The sequence below is a fragment of the Quercus lobata genome, chromosome 4 (genome assembly GCF_001633185.2).
Source record: "Quercus lobata isolate SW786 chromosome 4, ValleyOak3.0 Primary Assembly, whole genome shotgun sequence".
Taxonomy (NCBI): Eukaryota; Viridiplantae; Streptophyta; class Magnoliopsida; order Fagales; family Fagaceae; genus Quercus; species Quercus lobata.
In genome coordinates this window covers 24375533-24386578 of record NC_044907.1, presented here as the reverse complement: position 1 = coordinate 24386578, position 11046 = coordinate 24375533, and positions in this window count along the sequence as shown.

Here is an 11046-nt window from a genome sequence, read left to right as displayed (position 1 = left end):
ATAATCCTAGGAATTTTAATTTTAATATTCTTTGCTGGGCATACAAAAAAGAAGAATTCAGTAGCACACTGAACCACTTTCTGCATAATCTGATTTTGAGAATAAGATTGATTTTTTAAATATATGTTCATTCCTTGCCAGCCATAAGTTCCAACATAGGAAGGTAAAGTAAATTTTCCAAGGTAGTTGATAGAGGAAGATAATAGAATTTGATGTAGTGTTGGTATGTAGCCAGTTTTGAAGTGAAAGGTGAAAAAAAGGATAGTGGTAAAATACCTAGAGAATGATACCATATCCTCTTAGCCCAAGGACAATCTCTTAAAATACGAATAGTAGTTTCAGGATTGTTACACCTAGGACAACAGTTATTTACTTCCGGATGAGAAAATGACAGATGTAAACAGGTAGGCAAATGATTTTGTATGGATATCGAAATAAAAAATTGACTATTTTTGGGACATTGTAGTTTCCAAATCCAATTCCAATAGGTTCTTCAGAAGGAACATTAGCTTGTTGGTATAAAAATTTTGATGCAGATCAAACTGAACAAAAACCGTTATTCTAAGGCCATACAAAGGTATCCGATAACCTAGTCAGTTGGGCTACAAGGATGCCTTGTATAAGTTGTTCAATATGTGTTGGGATAGGAAATTGTAAATTTTATAACCTACAAATATTATTATCCCATAAGGAACTAACTAACCTCTTTTCTTCATTGGGCAGAAAAGGGCCATGAATATAACTTCGTAGTGACCCTCCAAGTATCCAGTGATCCTCCCAAATACGAATGTTCTGTTTGTCCCCTAATACCCAATTCATACCTCATTGAAGCCATCTTATTCCTACTAGTAATGCTTTCCAAATATGAGACGCTCTAGGGTTTATGCCACTATCATACAGATTTGTATGAGGAAAGTATTTGGCTTTTAAGACTTGAGCCCATAGCATGGATGACTTCTGTTGAAGCCTCCAAGCCTAATTCATAAGCAAAGACACATTCATATGACATGCAGTTTCTAGACCCAGTCCTCTCACATTTTTAGGAGTAGTGATGGTTTCCCAACTCATTGTATGACAGTGTTTGTAATTAGCGATATCTCCCCATAAAAATTTGCAATTTAATTTATCCACTTGCCTACTAATTTTTTGTGGGAGAAGGGTGGTTTGCATGGCATGAATAGGGATAGATGCCAAGGTAGAATTGATTAAAGTAACCCGGCCCACAATAGAAAGGTATTTAGTTTGCCAACCTTCGATCTTTTTCTGGATATTATCCACTATATATTGATAAGCAGATGCCTTTCGACAAGTAGTGAAAATAGGAGTTCCAATATAAGTTCCGAGTTGATTCGTAGTGGGGATGTCAAATATGCCAGCTATCAGTTCTTTTGTTTGCTTAGACGTGTTTGGTGAAAACCAAAGACGTGATTTTTGTGTGCTAATAATTTTTCCGGAACACTTACAAAATATTTGGAGAATGTTTTTAAGATTCTGGCACTCCATAATTTTTGCTTTCGAGAAAAGAAAGATATCACAGCAAAGAAAAGATGGGAAATTTTAATTTGTCCCCTAAAATTAACAAGATGAATAGTTTTGTCTCAAACCACCTCTTCTAGAAGGATGGATAATCTTTCCAAACAAAGAATAAATAAGTATGGGGATATAGGATCTCCTTGACGTATCCCCCTAGATGGAATAATAGTTGATAAAGTGTACCATTCCACATAATATTAAAACAAGTTAAGGAAATCATATTCATAATAAGATGAATTAGTTTAGGGGGAATTTGGAAGAATTCAAGCGTTTCCTAAATAAACGACCATTCAAGACGGTCATATGCTTTTTCAAGATCAAGTTTGAGAGCCACGTGTACTTTGGGTCCAAACTTTCTAACCATCGTATGGATAATTTCTTGGACAATAATAATGTTGTCGCTCGTATGGCGACTCGAAACAAAACCTGCTTGGCATGGATTGATAATGTCTGCGATATAAGGCTTTAGCCTTTGCAGGATAATACGAGACACCAATTTATAAAGGGTATTGCATAAGCTAATAGGGCAAAATTGTGTGATCATATCCAAGTGATTTATTTTGGGAATAAGGATGAGATTTGTTGCACCCCAATCTTCAAGAATAGTTGTAGTCTCAAAAATTTCTAGAATGGCTTGAATAATACTAGATCCCAGGATGTGCAATTTTTTTGAAAGAAAATCATGTGATATCCATTTGGACCTAGTGCTTTTAAAGGAGGGTTGAAAAAACATTCCGATAAATTTCTTCAGGTAGTGGAGGTAGTGGAGTACTAGAATGCCATTGGTGATGTTCAATAAAGGGATTGTACAGAAGGTAATATCTAACCAAAGGGAAAAGAGTTCCAGTTTGAGGAGACGTGGATGTAAAAATTTTGGTAAATGCATCTCTGATGTGGGTAACTAACATATCTCCCGATAACCATAAACCAGTGGAGTCTTTAAGAGTCATAATACGAAACTGACTGTGATTCTGCAAATTTTTTAAGTGGAAGAATTTGGTATTAGTGTCTCCATAGTTTAACCATGTGATACGGGATTTAAGTTTCCAAAAAAGGAATTCTTGATGGAGTGTATGATTGTAATCTAGGATGAGCTAGTGTTCCAGAGAATAAAGATAAGCTATGGGTTTGCATGCTAAAGCTATCCAAATGCCTCTAAGTCTAGCTAATAAGTGATTCTTTTTCCGAAACAGGTTGCCAAAATGATTTTTATTCCAGTCAATAATGTTGGTAGTTAAAAATTTTAGACGATGTTGTAACCTAGAAATGGGGGAGGAAGAAGATGGTATAAATGCCAAGGAATTCCAACTATTCTCAACCAAAGTTGAGAAAGAAGGATCAGTTAGCCACAGTTGTTCAAATTTAAAAGGTTTGGTCAATTTATATGAGGGAGGTTCAAATTTTAATAAAATGGGGCAATGATAAGATTTGGTATGAGGAAGGTGATGAATTTTTGACCTAGGAAATAAATATTCCATTCTGTATTGCCTAAGCCTCTGTCTAATCTTTCCTTAATATTTCGATGCCAAATCGGGTTCTTGTTGGTCCAAGTAAATTTGGGACCATGAAAACCTAAATTCATAAGACCACAAGAATTAATACAATCTCTAAATGCATTTAATCTATTTCTGTTAAGAGGAAGCCCCCCATTTTTTCGTCTTCAACAAGCATATCATTAAAATCGCTTAAAAGGACCCAAGGCATATTAACAGATGGAGATAAATCTTTTAAATAATTCCATAAAATTTTACGTTTATTAAAATTTGGGGAAGCATATATAGCCATAAGAAGAAAATTATAAGAGTTGGTAGGTAACTTGACAAGTGCATGAATATTCACTAGTGGTGAGAATCTCCACAATAAGCCTACTATCCTCATTCCACATAATCCAGATACCACCCAAAAAAACTATAGGAAAAACTCTTTGGGAATGAGAATATGGAAGACTGTCTATGACTGCTTGGGCACGTTCATCCGCAATCTTGGGTTCAACGATAATTAGAATTTAAGAGTGATGCAGATGATAAAGTTCGTGTGCATGGGTACAAAAAGCTTCATTTCTTGCTCCCTGACAATTCCAGGCAACTATCTTCATGGATGATGTGTTTGGATTGAGATAATCATTGGGGACCCTCCCTAAGGTCCTCGGCGTCATCACTATGGATCAAGTGATGCATTGATGAGTCACTGTCATAGTCTTGATCCTGTACATTGGTTCGAGTTTGCCGAGCCTTGGCCAAAACGTGACATACACGATGAATGAAAGGCTTTGGTTGGAGAACATGGTGATGTAAAGTGTAGTGACCTTTTTCAACTACGTGAATTATTAATTCCTACTGGCCTCTAAAATTTCCAATAGCGAGTGACCCATTTTTGGGCATAATTTCTCTATAGTTGGTGGCCTTTTTGGCTTTTTGTAATGTAACTACTTAGGTAGTGATCTTTTTCAACCACATGAATTATTCCTACGTGCCTCCAAAATTTCATGTACAGTAGAATAGTCCTTAAACATGGTGGTAGTAAGTGGCCTATAATTCAAAACATATTTAACATGTTGTGTTTTGTTGCAAAAAAGCAAGACTCTCTCATTTTCAGTGATAGACCAAAACAAAACTTGATGTATTACGACATGTCTATGGTATTTTTGGTTGAGTCAGTTTGGTGAGGAAAAAGTAAAAAAAAAAAAAAAAAAAAAAAAAACTCATGTTTTATGTGTAGTTAGGTTGCAAATCACCATTCATACCAATTTCCAATTGAGCTCTTTTTTTTTCTTTTTTCTTTTTTCTTTAAATATTTACACGCAGTGATACAGTATTTTGGTGGAGGAGTCTTATATTACATAATAAATTGTCATAATATTTTTACAATTGTCAAGGTGCAGTTCTTTATAGGTCAAAATAAAATATAAAATATTAATAAACTATCATACCAAGACCAACCACAACTAAAAATAAAAATCTTGTGAAAATATTATGAAATTTTGGTGTTGTCACTTGTCACAATATCATACTAGGATGTGCCCAACTTAAAATAAAGGTATTGTGAAAATGTGACATTTTGTTGTTGTCATAGTATTTTCACAATTAGGTGTAATAAACTTATGAACAATTTAAGTTTCTTAAAACATTCCTATCCACTCATGCAATATGGTATAAGAGCCCATTTTTCTAATCAACCCGAAAAGTCACCCACATCAACTTATGCATTTATTGTGCAAAATGCATTTTAGCTATATTTCTTGTGCAAATATACATCAGGATTGTTGTTGTGAATTTCAATTTTTCTTATTTCTTTGCATTTCTCAAGGATGAAGAAGGAGAGTGGATTGTCACAATATTCTTAGGCTAGCCTTTTTATTTTGTCTTTTTTGTGCATCGACATAGTTTCTCTAAAAGAAACCACTTTTCCATTTTATGCTTAGGTTAGTTCACAGTTTCCCTCCTAAATTTAAAATTGAGAAATTTCACCATTTATATTATGGAAACAAGTAAATACCCCCTATTGTTACTCTCTTCGTTAAACCGTAATGGAATCTTATGAAGGTGTGTAACACTAGGACCTTTTTTCTGGGTTAAGTAAAAAGCTCACTTATTCTAACACTAATATTGCCCAAGCACACTTCTTTTGGAGTTTTAAAGTGATTCAATGCTTTAGGGTGTGTTTGGTATAGTGGATTTTAGGGAGGATGGAAAACAAATAAAAGAAAATGAGGAGGAAAAACTTTTTGGAAGGTGTTTAGTTGGGACAATGAGAGGGGAAAATGATGGTAGGGCCTGGGTGTTTTCTCCCTAGGCCCTACCACCAAAATGATGGTAAGATACATGCGCTTCGTCCCGTACGTTTTTTATTTTATTTTATTTTATATTCTTTGCAACCAGTTCCAATTTTAAGTGCTTTTTTGTGCTCTTTTTTTTTTCTTTTTTCTTTTTCTTGTCTTTTGCTTTCTTGGACGTTGCCTCTTCCTTTTTCTTTTTTTCTTTTTTTTCTTTTGATTTCCTAGGGTCATGGGCATAATAGTGCTTTTTTGTTTTTTTTTTTTTTTGGTTTAGACATTTTTTTTTAATAATAAATTTGGGTCTTTTTTTTTTTTTTTTTTTTTTTTTTGGTTGTTGGTCACTTATTTGTTTTAATTGGGCATCATTTTTTAACAAGAGTATAAGAGTATATTTATACAAACTCACTTTTTCTATCCCTCCATATTTCCACTTCCAACCAAACAAAAATGAGGGAAATTAAAATCTTTTCTATCCTCTCACTTTTCCACCTTTCCACCATTTTCTATCCCTCCACTTTTCCACCCTTCCAATCTAATGTACCCTTAGTGCTGTTATGATTACACTCAAGAAAACTAGTGTTAGGTTCTAAATGTTTAGAACGATTGGCAAATCATGAACACAAACTTGTCTAGATATAGATCTTAGAGTCTATAGGTTCTATTAGACAATGCTCAATGTGATTCAAGTCAAGATTCAAGAACATACAAGCTGCGGGAAGAAGATTTCATAATCTGTCTGGTTCGACCGATCGAAAGACAGGCTCGACCGATCGAAAGTCGAATCTGCAGAATTTTAATTACGCCCAAACAGCAGTCCAAGCCCATTTAGGATTAGGGTTTCTAATCTACTTCTCCCAGTATATAAAGGAAACCCTAAGCACATTTTTGTGTGGCTTTTCAGAGAGAAAAGAGTGTGCCTCTTTAGTATTTAGGGTTTTGTTTCTAAAAAACTCTCTTATGTCTTTTACCGGTGCTATTCCTTGTTGAATCTCAAGATCCGGTATTGTAGAAGTTGCTGCCTTCTCTTGTCATCAAAGGTGTTGATGATCTAAACCTTCAAGGGTGGTCTTGGAGTCACAAATAGGAGAGTTTGTGTTGCTAAACCTTTGAGTGGGATCTCAAAGTCACAAACGGGGGTGTTTGTGTTTTGCAAAGGCCAAAGAAAGAAGGAGTCCGTGGATTCGGAGCTTGCACGTGGTCGTGTCAGTAAGTTCTACTGGTTGGTAGCAATAAGAAATTGAGCGGGGGGGCTTGTAAGTCTTATTATATGAACTTCGATTCTTTCTAGTGGATTTGCTTTTTACCTTGAGGATAGCTAGGTTAAATCCTCCCTAGGTTTTTACCGATTTGGTTTCCTAGATGATCATATCGTGTGTTATTTATTTTCCGCTGCTTTGCATGATTTGATCTTTATTATTGTGATAACCTAGACTTGTTTAATTGGACTAAGTAACAACTTGGCTAATTACCTAGGTTTAATCAATTGTTTAAGGGGTCTAAAAACTGTCAACTAGAACTACTAAATTAAAACAATATTGCTCAATCCTATTTCTATATGTAAATACAAACCTGTATCCATATGGAACCCATCAACAAATTATAGAATGTACAAACCAAAATTACATACCACTTTAAAACAAATGAATGATAACATTTCAATTGATAGCATTGAAGAAAAAAAGGGGAAAGGAAACCAGAAACTTAAGCCATAGCAAAGATTAAATTGCAACAATTGACCATTACAATGAAAATTATCTAGCTAAAATTATCTAGCTAGTCAAACTTTTACACACTCTATTTACTATTCAAGCATCTCTGCCAATATTTCAAAACATTAAAGCAAAATTTCTTATTGTCGAGCAGAATGAAGATTTTGGACACCATCATTTAAAATTCTCATTTGCAAAGAGAAAACTTAAGGAAACAGTTGGAGACAAGGCAATGTCCTTTTCGGTGGATGAGTGGTGAATTCTTGAAGAATATGTCATGAGTGCATTCCAAAACTTAGAAACGCAAGGTTAAGGCGAAACAGTGCTCTTTTGTGTGCAGAAGTGTCTTCAAATAAGAAACTCAAGGTGCCTATTTGATCTCCTAAAAATTCGGATGCCCCCTCTACAGGTCAGCCCTTGCATTCTACATGATCTATTGATTCACCATTTAAACTTGAGCGTAATCTCGCAACTTCTCCCACATGGAAATGTTATAGAATGGTTATCCCCAAATTTCTAGAGTTGCATTAGGATACAACAATTTAGAGTACACAGACCAAAAAGAGACTACGTAGAACCAAACTTATATATATACATACATTGATACATATATTTCAATTAAAAAGCATAATAAATATGATAATGAAATAAAAACACATAATCGAAAAGTAAGTTAGGCATGATACCATTTGAAAAGAAAGGGCATTCAATTGCTAGGCCTGTTCAATGTCAATATTCTTGCAAAAAACTTCTCTTCAACCAGAACCTGTCAAACAATCAATCAAAAAACAGATATAAGAATCGAAAACATGCAAACTTAACAATCAAAATGCCCTCTAAGACATCTCCAACACCACAATTATTAAGGTAAAAAAAAAAAAAAAACCCCATGTTTTCTATAATATTCAACAGCTAAGACTCTATTTAGTTGCCAAGACTTTGACTCGTAAGAGAAGTTTCTAAAGTCCTACTCCTCAATTATTGTATATTTTCTCAGCAACCAAACAAAGGATGGAAGTGGAAATGGAAATGATTTATACAAGAGAGAGAGAGAGAGAGAGAGAGAGAGAGAGAGAGAGAGAGAGAGCTGAAGGTCGTTGGGTTTGGTAGAATTGAGCGGAGCCATGGTTCTTTCTTTCTGTGAATTGTCGTGCTGATAAGCTCGGTGGTATGGGATTTTAAGCTCACCTATATATAGAAATGACAACTCTCTAGAGTACTCTTTTTTTTTTTTTTTTTTTTTTTTTTTTTTGAGTGGATGAAAATGCATTTTACTTTTACATCTGCTTATGCAAAAATAATGGTCTATTTTAGAATAAAAACTTAAAAAAAAAAAAGATTTGATTAATTATTTTACAAAATACTCACACATGATTATTTATTAAATACTATATTTTATTAAAATGTTGATTTTTCTTTATTTTTTTAAATGTTTATCTCTCTTCACACATCAACTATATCTTCCGTCACAATAGGGAAACGCAAAGAATTTTTTTTTTTTTTTTTTGAATAAGCTACTATGCTTAAGTATATTTACACAAGCACTGTAAAAAATCTCCTTCTACACAATGGATATATAAACTGATGTGTGAGTTTTTTGAGGTTGACATGCCAAAAACTAATTTGAATGCTCTTAAGCACCTTTTTCATACTGTATATTCCTCTGGTTGGTCTTTTTTGTGTAGATAATCATGGGTGGTGGTGGTGGTGAAAATTTATTCAAGTAGCATTTTCCATGACATAATTTCTCTGATCGCAAGTAGTTCCATCTAGTGTAAATTCTCACGTAGTGAGTTCCCTTTCTTGATGTAAATTCCTGCATACTCAACAACCTTTTTTTTTTTTTTTTTTTTAATGTAAGTTCTCACATTCACATATGTTAGGTTCTAAAGACTTAGGTATTTATATATTTAGAACTCTAATGTGTATTGTTGGCAAACCATGATCAAAACAATGTGTTTAGAAGTGTTTTAATCTTGCTCAAAGTTGTACATTTTGTGTAAAGTTGGAATCGAGCTAATGCAAAAAGCATTATGCATTTCGGCCTGGCTCGATCGATCGAAGCTCGGGCAGAATGTTTTTTTTGCAAATTTCCAACTCAGCCCTAGTTGTTTAAAACGTTTTAGGGTTTTCTAATTTGTCCTAAGTATAAAAGGCAAATCCTAGCCACGTTTTATTGTTGCTCATATTGCGGTTTGTGTAAATCTCTTGTGAGATATAGAGGAGCTTTCCTATACACAAACTTAGGGTTTTCAAGGAGGAGATTTTATCTACACCTTGATGATCAACTCGATTGCTGCCATTGAAGCTTAAAGAAAATACAAGCGAGTGTGCTTGTATCTGATGGTGAATCCAAGAAAGAAGGAGTCCGTGGATTCGGAGCTTACACGTGGTCGTGTCAGTAAGTTCTACTGATTGGTAGCAATAAGAAGTCGAGCGTGGGTGCTTGTAAGTCTTATTGTATGAACTTCGATTCTTTCAAGATAGTGGATTCAAGTTTACCTTGAGAATAGCTAGGTCAAATCCTCCCCAGTTTTTTACCAGTTTGGTTTCCTAGGTGATCATATCTTGTGTTATTTATTTTTCCACTACTTTGCATGATATGATCTTTGTAATTGTGATAACCTAGATTTGTTAAATTGGACTAAGTAACAACTTGGCTAATTACCTAGGTTAAATCAATTGTGTTTTAAGGGGTCTAAAAACCATCAACATATTTTTCTATCCCTTGTGGGAGGTATAGATCTATATTTCCATCCACTTCTAAGCCTTGTTGGAGAGATAGATGCATAGTTACCACATTCACACATGCACTCAGATCTACATTGTTTTCAAATACGCCTCATATCGACATTTTGGCAGCACATTCAGCTTGTGCCCAACTTGGTGATTTAGATTTAGGGAGTTGGATCCATGAATATATCAAGATGGTTAGACTAGAGCATTCTACAAGTTTGAAGAATTCACTAGTTGAAATGTACTCTAAATGTGGTGATATAGACATTGCTCTTGGAGTATTTGACGACATATCCAAAAGATGTTGTCTCTTGGAATGATATGACCCAAGCACTTGCTCTTCATGGCCTTGGTGAGGAGGCTTTGCCTCAATTCCATTTGATGACAAGGACATGCATTCAACCATGTGATATAAGCTTCAGTGGAGTATTATACTATTATCAGCTTTTAGCCGTGCAAGGGTGATAAGTGATACAAGAAAGTAGGCAACATTTCAACATCATGAGGGCACAATATGGAATAAGCCCTAAGTTGGAGCACTATGGATGCATGATTGATCTTTTGTAGGACTTCTGGATGAAGATGTAGATTTTATCCCAAAAAAAAAAAAAGCCCATGGAACCAAATGGAGTAATCTGGGGGGTTGTGCTTAGTGCAGCAGATCTATATAATACTAAAAGCTGAAGCGTAGCAATTAATGTTGCTACGCTCACATTAAACCACATCAGCAGCCACGTAGTTACCTTTCTTTTCTCTAAAATTTTTTCATAATTTTAATAGACTATTAAAACAAAATTATTCTCAACCTAATCTCCACTTTAAAGCCCAATCTTTATATATTACAGTTAACGCTGACCACCGTAAAGCCCCAACCAAGCTAAATAGTCTTTAATGCTAACTGCTCTCTGTCTTCCTGTCTTTCAGGCTTACAAAACTCCACAACTTCAGCTTTTCACGCTTTCAAAACTTCACAACTTCAACTTCCCAACGCCAAACTCTCTCTCTTCCCTCCTTGGTCTCTTCCTCTCCTCATTTAACTGAATCACTCCTTCATACCTGTTCAATTGCCACCATACATAAATAAATAAATAAAAAAGAGTCCATATTAGGTACACATTATCCCTTCCTTTTATAATTAATATTTTGCTATTCTTCAACTAATTGAGCATTAATTCGGACCTTCTTCAAATCTGTCTTGATTAGTGGTGATTCTTCCTTTCCCGATCAAGAGGTTTTTCAAAACGTTCAATTGTGCCTATTGGAAATAGAACACCCACTGCGTTATTTTTTCTA